This window comes from Diceros bicornis, chromosome 14 (assembly GCF_020826845.1).
Source record: "Diceros bicornis minor isolate mBicDic1 chromosome 14, mDicBic1.mat.cur, whole genome shotgun sequence".
Taxonomy (NCBI): Eukaryota; Metazoa; Chordata; class Mammalia; order Perissodactyla; family Rhinocerotidae; genus Diceros; species Diceros bicornis.
In genome coordinates this window covers 15,754,138-15,765,408 of record NC_080753.1, presented here as the reverse complement: position 1 = coordinate 15,765,408, position 11,271 = coordinate 15,754,138, and positions in this window count along the sequence as shown.

Sequence of the window (11,271 nt, the reverse complement as noted above, 5' to 3'; positions counted from 1 at the left end):
GAAGCCTGTGTTTTTCTCCATTAAAAAAATTAATCGGGTAGGATGTCTTTAATCAAAAGACAACGCAACTGGGTCACACAAAAGACCAAATAATAGCATTGTAACTTTACAAATTCTCTGACTTTTGCCTGCTTTTTATAAGCCTGAAAAAAATATCAAAAGCAGTAAAAACTTATATTATTTCTGTCAGTAGTCCTTTTCATAAAATGTTGTGAAAACAATCTCTTTAAGAAGGAAGCAACATACTGAGCAGCAAGCCTCAGTCACAGGAAGTTCATTTTTTCTTTGGCTTACAGCCCAATGCCATCAGAACTAATTAAAAACAGAGCCACGCTGGTATGGGGCGCAGTGTTTGGGTTTTACAATAACAGAGTCGCAAAGCAGGGGGATGTCTAATGAGAATAGTTTCTGAGTTTGTTTTGTAGCATTGGGCAACTATGTCAATTACTGGAACTGCAGCTCAGGGCCAGCACCCATGCTGGGATGTGAGAGAGTCTTATTGCCGTACAGATTGAGCTTCCACTTTGATACATGGGATATGCATGTCGCTTGTGTACTGGTGCTGCTCCTTGGCTGCAGACTATATCAGAGGAGGAGGATGCCACCTTGCTCCTCTTGTTTGAGGCCAGATCAAATGTTACCAGGCCCAGATTTCATCTGCATCATTAGCTATGCTCCAGTTAAAAAATGAAGCATGTCTTCTGGTTGGGAAAGTATTGGAAATGAAGGCTCTGACTTGCACAGCTATATGTATGAGCTGCTGGAGAATTAATGCGGATGGGAGAGGGGGCAGAGAAAGACATACGTACCAAGGTAAAGAGAGAGAACAAAGCAGTGTGGCCAATTAATAGATAATTCGGGGCTAAACTATCCCCCTTGCCTTTACTTTATGTATAATAGTAACAAAAGCAAGAGTTTTTGGTTTCTTTCCTTTTTTTTTCTTTGCTTAAAGAATAAAAGACTCATCCTCCTTGCCCCATGCAAACCGCCCCGCCCCCCCAAAAAAGAACTTTTGTTTTCTCTCTGTGTATGTGGTGATCATGATGTGTGGTCTTCCGGTCATTTAAGAAATTGACTTGTAAGAAGAAGGTAGAGTGATGGGAAAAACTGATAGTTGTAGATAAGAAATTATTAGTAGAGTACTTGCAACTCTGCATGTGCTCTTCAAGTGTACAATTTAATCTGTGTTCCAGGTGATTTTTCTTCTCCTTTATGCAAAACATGATGAAAGAACATTCCAGTGCCAAATGTAAGTACCATTGCATATATTAAAATAGAACTACAGTAAGAGCTCAATAAATTTTGAATCCATTATTTTTGTGATTTAGTGCATTTAAAGACAGTTGTGTTTATTTGTATTCTCTTTCATTTATATTCCTGTTTCCTATTCTAAGAATATATGCAAAGAAAATCAATAAATATATCGTTCTAGTAGAGGAATTCAAATAAATGTGGAGATTTATTAATTAACTTCCATAATCAAGCAATTGGTCATCTCAATTATTAATGGCTCATAAAATATATACCCAGTTATATATGATCTTCCTTTCCGCTTTTTAAAGTTGTGAGCAGACAAGCATAAGACACATGAACATATCATGGGAGCAAGATTCTAAGAAGGCTGAGATACATATTCCAGTCCAGCAATGTTTATATAAATTAAACTGAAACATTTAATCATTTATGTATTATTTCTTAATCTCAATGGTGATTAGGCATAAAAGATGAGGTATTTTAAAAGTACATGCAATTAACAGTACTTTGCAAAATAAAGCATAATTTTACACTTTTCCTTTTCTCATTTTGTTCACTCTCTAGGCTCTTCAATCAGTGTCAGTATTGGTAATTCCCCTTGATATCATGTATAGTGTACCCTTCATCACAGAAACATATATGTACCTTGAGAGTTATACATGCTAAAACCTAATAGACTGCTATTTCCTTAATGCCTCTCTTTCTAGCATCTTCTCCCGCCCCTCAAAGAGTGTTTCATCCAATACCCTATAAAGTCTTTGAATAGCAGGTTGAGTTAGTTATTCTGTACCTGTGGTTTCAAGTATCCTAGGTTCCAGAGGGCTCAAAGAGCAAAACTCTAGACAGAAGACCATCAGCAGTCGGTTTGGAGAATGACAATAATGTTTGCACCCTGGGAATGTCATTCTAGAAAGCTTGGTCATGCTATGGCTAAGAGAGACTGATGTATATTAAAAATGAGCCTTGGAACTCTGGTGCATGTTAATCTTGGACCAGAGAAAGGGACAGAGAGGACAGGAGAGAAGGAAGACAAAAAATGGAGACTGAAGGAAGGTTTGGAGAGCAGAGACTTCCTCAAGTTAGACTCAGATCCTGAGACCTGAATAAGGTGGGCCAGGCTCCTCCAAAAGTCTTCTCTCTCCAAATAGAAAAGGACTACATGAAATCCATCTTCAGAGCAAGATGTACAGGGGAGTGGTGCTTGTTATACAAATCCTGCAGAGGTGGAACATTGACTGAAAGTGACTGGTGGTAAACTGAAGTTAGAACATCAGCAGCATGAATGAAAGGCATTTAATTTTTTTCTTCTTTTCCTACAAAAAGAGATTAGAAAACATGAATGTGCTTGGGGAATGTGTGGGGGGTTTGGGTGATTTTACAGTTTTTCCTTTAGTTCCTGTTTATACTCAACTTCATGGGTAAATGGAATCTATTTATGTAAGTGATTTTGTAGAGCAGCCACAGTCCCTTGTATAATCCTCTTAATGCAAATATTGATATTATGATCTATGGCCTTAGTGTTATAACCAGGGAAGGGGAAGGGAAGAGAAAGTAAATTTAATCTGGTATATGTTATGTTCCGGGTACTTTATGGCATATCTCATTTATTTCTCAATATCACTCCCAAAACACGGGTGGTAATTATACTTCACAAGTAAGGAAACTGAGGCTCAAAAGGAATTAAAATTAAGGCCATATAATTTATAAAAGACAGAACTGAGATTCAAATACAGTCTTCCTGATTCTAGAGGCTATGTTTTCTCCATTCTACCACCTATCGTTTATATTTCTATTATATTTCATAGGAGATTTGAAAGTCATTATAATCTAATGGCAGTTCAGAAGGAAGTACCTACTACTTTCAGGTATCTACTACTTAGACAGGAAGTTTATCTCCCTAATAACGATAAAGGTAACCTCCTTGACTAGGGCCCACATGATGGTGATTACACTAGTGTGTGTTTGTGAGATGCTTTACCATATTTGTAGCAGATGCACAAATATCATTGTAGGAATCATCATGTAGGAGATTCATGTTAAAAAATATTGAAGACATGTACAAAGGATGCTTCTGAAATTAATTAGGAATTTCAGTATTGGGTTTGACTCCTTACCCCTCTGCATTGTTCAAGGATTTTCTTGGATTAGAGAGAATCTACTTAAAGTGGCATTTTATGGGAAGCTAAGACTTTATGAAAAGTACTTCTGTGGCCTCTTTTCATCCAACTCTTGTAAGAAATAGTTTTCTCGATGGGAAAAAATGATTTTTTTTTTTAACATTCATGGCCACTGAAACATTCCCAGAAATTTTGGCATGTAATTATAGTGGTGTCAAGAAGTTGAATAAATGGTAAATGGAGATTTTCATTGATGCCACCCAAATTCGTCCCCTATCAATTCAGTGGTACCAAATGTTCCTCATTTCCTGTTCAGATGCCATACTGTGGCAATGGTGTGTGGGGCTGGTGTGTTGCTCTCTGAATGTGGCATAATTTCAGAGATGTGTGGTAGGCTCAGACAGAAGCTGGATTAGTGTACTTCACTGATGACACCTCCCAACTGGGCAGCAATGCTGCCCCTGGTGCAAATTAAAAAGGACTTGTGTTTTTAATATTGTCATGTTCCTCTTGACCTTATTAATTCTTTCACTTATAGAACATTTATGAAGCTCTCATTGGATGCAAGTCATTATGGGGATGTTACACGAAGAGCCAACAAAGTGCTGTACTCAAGGAGCTTCAGTCTAGTAGGAAAGTTAAGGCAGATGGAAACAAGCACAGTAATAAAGTGGCCTCAACCAAGTTCTCTGGGGTCCATAAAGATGTGATATTTTAGCAACTTTACCGTTCTCTAAACCATCATTCACTTTGGCTCTGAAATATTTGAAGAAAGCAAATGTTAATAGACACACTTGGCTTTTCCAAAAGAAAATAAAAGCCAATTCTCTTTTTCTATAGACTCTTTTGGAATTTCTATTTTTGTAACTTGCCCATAAAATTTACCCACGAATAATCTCTGCTAGTGGTAAGTATATGTGGGGAAGGTGAATAATTGAACAGGCTAGCAAGATGATATAAAATACTGCCGCTTCATTAAATACATAGTCATTACTGCGGATATAACTTATTCCAAAACAGAAGGGGAGAATATTGGTATTTCAAGGTAAGTCTTTTGTTTAATGTGAGTTTTGGATTGTTGGCTCATCTCTTATAGTATGACCTTCTCAGATTCATTCACTGAAATAGATCTGGAAGAACCTAATAGATGAAGATTTAGTTGACTGTGGTCCTATAAACAATTAGAACTAGCTTTTGGTATCCTGTAAATACAAAAGTCCCTTGACCTAGCTATAGTCATTCTGAATGAGTTTGTCCTAATAACATCTAACCTTATGTTAATTGCCACCAAAAAATTCTCCTTAATTGAAAATTAAGAACTGCTTAAAAAATGTTGAGTATTTCAAAGACCAGCAAGACAAACAACGTTAGAATAGGATAGTCATGCTAGTGGTAGCTGACTTGCCTATCTTATGTCTTTACTCATGAGAAACTTACATACAAATGGGCAGAATAAAGGAAAGAAAATATTAATTGACTGGATTGTTTGGGCTTAAGTGAGTTCCATAGTATACATTTTACTGAGTATTTAGGCTGAGTAAGATTGTTGCCTGAGGTGGGAATATACAATGGTGCAGCCGCTTTAGGAAACAACCTGGCAGTTCTATGAACAGTCAAACACAGTTATCATATGATCCAGCAATTCTACTCCAAAGTATACCCAAGAGAAATGAAAACATGTGTCCTCACAAAAACTTGTACATGATTGTTCATAGCAGTATTATTTAGAATAGCCAAAAAGTGGAAACAACACAATGTCCATTGACTGATAAATGCATAAAAAAAATGTGGTATATCTATATAATGAAATACTATTTGGCATTATAAAGACATTAGCACTGATATATGCTACAACCTAGATGAACCTTGAAAATCTTAAGCTAAGTGAAAGAAGCCAGTCACAATATACCACATTTTGTATGATTCCATTTATATGAAATATTCAGAATAGGCAAATTTATAGAGTAAGAAAGTAGATTAGTTGTTGCCTAGACCTGGTCGTGGGATTGAAGGGACTGGAGGGTGATGGCTAAGGGGTGCAGGTTTTTTGGGGGGGAGGGTGATGAAAATGTTCTAAGATTGATTATGGTGATGAGTGCATGATGACTGAATATACTAAAAGCCATTGAATTGTATACTTTAAATGGATGAAATGCATAGTATGTGAATTATATTTCAATAAAGCTGTTTAAAAGAAAAGAATGCTGCCTGCATACACAGTCTCAGTATATAAAGTCAAACCGCTTTATATTATCAATTTTAAAACTCTCACTTGTATTATGCTAACTGACCTTTGGTCTTTGTAAATAAAGATTTAGTAAGACTTGTATTCCATTTTATAAGGTGGGTATATGAGAGCTAGGGGAGCTATCTGATTATCACATATAATATACCAGCAATGCTTTTGGTTTCTATGTAAAAGAGCCCCCTTTTTACCGTGAAAAATCTGTAGTCAAACACAAGAGAACCACATTCATTTCAGAAGGATTTTGTAAAAGTAATTGGCAATAATATATATAGGACTTGTAAATATTATATATACTTCATGAAATCAGGTCTGAAACTTCTGGGCTCTTGTCATGTGGTACGATATTTGTACTCTGTTCTTACAGCATGAGACCTCTCAAATTCATAAAGAACCATTAAAAAATTGTTTTTAGCTGTTTAGGACTACACATAGAATATGAGATGTGGCTGTCATGTGCTCTGTGTCTCATCACACAGCAAACCATATAACTGGGAGCTTGGTCTTCTGCTCGCATCTTATTAAAGTACTGCTTGGCAAATTTGAACAGACTAATATGTATTTTTCTCTTTCCTACTCATTAACTATACAGTCAGGTGTCAGTAATAGAAAAAGGCCTTGATTCTTTTCTTCTCATATTTAAGGGCAAAAAAAACCCCAACCAATTTCAATGTGTATAAAAACAAATAAAACTCTTAAAATGACAACAGTAAAAAATTGGAGATCCGATCTTTACCGTGCACGCATTTGTTATGTTTCAAGGATACGTGTATAGGTTTATCAAAGTGATATGTTGGTAAATGGTTAACAACCAGCTTTCCTGAAAAAAAGAAAAACGAAATAAACTAAAAAAGCTTTGATTTGTAGCAGTGGCTGATTTTTGTGGTGTAAATATTCCTACCATGGCCAGTTTCAAGTTACCTGGGGAATGTCTCTGATGTGGAGTTGAGCAAAGATGCACAAAGTGGCTCTTGAGAGCCTGAAGAAGCTGGCTCCCTGCATGACTGGGTGTTTCCTAATGCACACGTACACAAACACACACGCATATGTACTTGTGCATAGACATAAATGCCTGTCCTTTGTAATTTACATAACGCTATTGGGAAATGGGATGTTCAACAACATGTTTTTCTTGTTACACACAAAGCTGTTTAAAATTTTAACCAAATTGGAGGCTTGCTTTTTCTAAAATAAATGATCAAATCCCTTGCTTATGGTATGGAATATACTTCAAGACATGTAATCTTTTCTAGATCATTCAAAATCAACTGCCAGAGTAATGAAGTAGGACTGAAGTTCTCATTCGAACTCAATCATTCAGAAGGTGTGCTTGTATTTGTGTGTGTGTGTAAGAGAAAGAGAAGTGGAGAGAGAGAGAGTCCATCTTAATTGAGCAACACCTCAGTGATCTCTCTAGGCCTTGGTTTACTTCACTGTCAGTGAGTAAGTTGAATCAGATAAATTCCAAGATCCCTTTTATTTCCAAACCTGTGAATGTGGTCATTATGAATTGATACATGCAACCTACTGGTCTCAGTGCAACATGATTTAGAGTGATTGTATCTATTCCTTAGGATTATTCTCTTCAGCTGTTTTTGATATTACCCTTATTTTTGCTCTTAATCTCTAGATTTCCTTTTCTTACCTTTAGTTTGCTGCTTCTAATCTCCTGTGGGCTTGAGAGAAGCAGGTTTATATGAATGGTACATTAGCCATAACCAAAAACTGATGTCTGAGGGCTAGCTGTCCAAAGAAGAAAGTACAAAGCATTAGATCATGTCATGAAGTGTTTCTTGCTCAAGGTTTTTATGTGACTGGAGAGCTGAAGTTGCTATATAAGCGGTATCTGGATGAGTTCATTATATTTTCACTGTGCATTTTATTACTTAGTGTTTCTTCTGTGTTTTGGTTATATTGCAATGTGTTGTTAGTTAGAGGACATTTCAAGAAATTCAGATTTATTTAGAGGGCAGATTTTAAGAAATCTAACTTTCACACGTGGAAAAATTGAGGAAGAGAGATTATCTCAAAGCTACACATTATATTTAAAGCAGAAGCAAGATGAGAATTCAGAATTCCCAACCTTTAGGACCATTCACAGATTTGTAATTCATCATCCATCTAAGAGTTTCAGTAAATGAGTCATAGTCCCTATTCTGGAGAAAATTTTATCTCCTGGGCTTTCAAAACAGATGCATAAAATACAAAATGTTGCATTCCATTCTTTATAAAGCAATTTGATTTTGATTCATCTTCCCTGTGGGAAATTCCAACTCGGTCATTCTTGTGGGTCCCCTTTCTTTGTCAAGGTTTTTGGGTCTTGAGCAGTACCAAAGGTGGTTACGAGGCCTTGGCTGGTGGCCACCTCTGTCCACTGACCTTCTTTCCAAACAAGTTCCATCTCAGTTGTGCATTTGCCTTTTCTGCACAGTGACTTTAAGTGTGAGTGTTGTTATTGTTTCATACCACGTTTGAGACATGGGAAAATTTTCAGGGCTTCCAGTAGTGCCATCTCTAAATCTTCAAAGATGCTATTTTTATTGAAGGTCTTGCATCCCTTGTCTTTTACTTCTCTGGGACCCTCAGACCTCTCTCCTCACCTTAAGTCAGTAGGAATTTCTTCCTCTTGTGAAGACCAACCTTCCCCTTAGTTTCTTTCCAGACCCTCTACTTCCTGCAACTTCTCTTCGCACTTTTGTTTTCTTTGCCAACTCTGTACACTCTCCTAAGGCCTAGACTTTTAGAAACAGAGTCAGAAATTCAGCCAGGCTAATTCTGCATTTTCTCCTGCCATTGACCACATCTGACCCTCCCACCCACTAGGTGTTGAAAAAACAGCTGAATACTTGTTTGAATGTGGGAATGTAAGAAATGTGTGTTAACACTGGTACTTCAGGGAGGAAGAATTAAGGGTGAGATGGAGAGAGATTATGAATATTTTCTTTATTTACTTTTGTGATTTTTGATCTGCCACAATTAGCATATATTACTTTTATAATTAAAAATTCTAATGAAGTTTTAAAAAGGATTAGTTGAAGTTTGGATAATAGACTAGAACTTCGCTAAAATCACTTTTAAAAAAAGCTAGTGCTTTTTTTGTAGGCTTCAGTCTATTTTCCAAACTGCAGTTTTATTTGCCTACATTAGCGCAAACAATTGGAAGTTGAACTTAACAATTCACTTACAATAGCATAAAAATAAAAGACTTAGGGATAATAAAATGGGGAAAGGACAGTCTTTTCAACAAGTGGCTCTGGAATAATTGGATATTCTGTATACAAAAAAATGATCCTCAATCATTACCTCACACCATACATAAAAATTAACTGGAAATGAGACATAAATTTAAAAGTAAGAGTTAAAACTTTAAAATACCTAGAAGAAAATATAAGAGAAAATCTTTGTGACCTTGGGTTAGACAAAGATTTCTTAGATAGAATACAAAAAACATGAAACATAAAAGAAAAATTGACATGAGACTTCATCAAAATTAAAACATTCTACTCTTTAAAAGACCCTAAGAAAATTAAGAGATAAGCCATAGAGTGGGAGAAAATATTTGTAAAACACATACCTGATAAAGGACTTGTATCTAGAATATATAAGGAATTCTTACAACTCAATAATAAGATGATTAACTACTTGATAAAATATTGACGGATAATTCACCAGAGAAGATATATGAATGGTCAATAAACACACAAAAATATGCTTAACATCACTAGTTATCAGGGAAATGCAAATCAAAAACCATTAAAATTGAGATACCTTCACACACCCACTAGAATGGCTAAAATTAAAGACTGAGAGTTCCAAGTGCTGACAAGGATGTAGAGCAACTAGAAATCTTCTACATTGCTGGTGGGAATGCAAAATGGTATGGCCACTTCGCAAAACAATTTGTCAGTTTCTTATAGACTTAAACATGCTCTTGCCATAAGACCCAGCAATCTCACTCTTAGTTAGGTATTTATAAAGGCAGGAGAAATTAAAACATACACATATGTTCACAAAAAGATATGTATGCAAATGTTGATAGCAGTGTCGTTCGTAGTAACCCCAAACTGGAAACAACCCAATTGTCCATCAGCTGGTGAATAGATAAGCAAATTGTGATAAATCCATACAATGGAATACTACTCAGCAATTTAAAGGAATGAGCAATTGATAAACGCTACAACCTCTGTAAATCTCAAAAGCTGCATGCTAAGCAAAAGACGATAAAAAAGCTCCATACTATATGATTTCATGTATGTAACATTATAGAAAAAGCAAAAATATAGGAACAGAAGATAGATCAGTGGTCGCCAGAGTCCCGGGTGGGAGATGGATTGACTACAAAGGGGCCTGAAGGAACTTTTTGGGGGAATGGGCTGATAGACTATATCTTTCTGGTGGTAGTAGTTACAGGACTGTATATATGTGTCCTATGTTATTGAACTGTGCACCTAAAAAAGAGTGGATTTTATTACATATAATTATCTTCAATAAACCTGACAAAAAATATACACGGAATGGGTAGGGTTATGTTTCTTTGCTTCAGTTTTCTCATCTGTAATGTGGGTCTGTTAATAAGACCTATCATATAGGGTTATTTTGAGGATGAATTGAAATAAATAATATATGTAGAGGGCTCAGAACAGTGTCTGGCATACGGAGTAAGTACTAAATACGCATTTAAGAATTTAATTATTGTTGTTTATGGCTTTTCTTTGTTTTACCTATTGTAGTTTTAGTTGTTAACTTATTGTAGTTCTCCATAGGATTTCATTTGGAAAAAAAGAGTTTGCTGCCAACAAGAAAAAAATGTTTGTAACTATATCTAAAAACTATGATCTTCTCAGACAGGGTGGGTATATGTGTCTTGGCAGTTGTGAGGTGTGATAGGCAGGAAAAATGTGGGAGGCTGTGCTCACGTGAAGTCTGGACCCCTCTCGCTGGGCATTGCCTTGTTTAAGATTTTTCTGCATTAGCTGGTGATCATGGAGGCATAGGGAATTTCTGAGCAAAACATCTGCCTCAATTTAGAAGGAGAGTTTTCTTGGGGGCTGTGTTTCATTTTGAGATAAAATTTTAAAATCTCTGTGCCCTTCTGGCTCAGAAGTCAATTTCTGCATCAGTCTTAGTTCTCTTCTTAGTCCAGCATGGATAAGTCTCATTCTACACCCTCCCTCTCCCTTTTACAGTTTCCACTTTCCATCTTTCTAGAAGGGCTAACTGATTCCTTGGTATCTCAGCATTAATAAATCAACTTTATTGATGAATAAATTAATAAATTAATAAATTAATAAATAAGTATTAATAAATCAGCAAATCATCATCTTATGTCTTTCTATCACTTATGTTGTTCCAAGATTATTTGTAGGCAGTTTTCTATTAATTTAAAAACTTTTATTTTGAAATAATTTTATACTTAGAGAAAAGCTGCAAAAATAGTACAGAGCGTTCCTGTATACCCTCCATGTCGCTTCTCCCAACATTACCATTATAATCCTATGACCATAGGACAGTTAAGAAAACCAGGAAACTAACAGTGATATCATACAATACTATTAACGTATCTATAGACCTTGTTTACATTTCACCACTTTCCCACCAATGTCTTCTTTTCTAGTCCAGGATCCCACACTGCATTTGGTTGTCTCCAATCTGTGA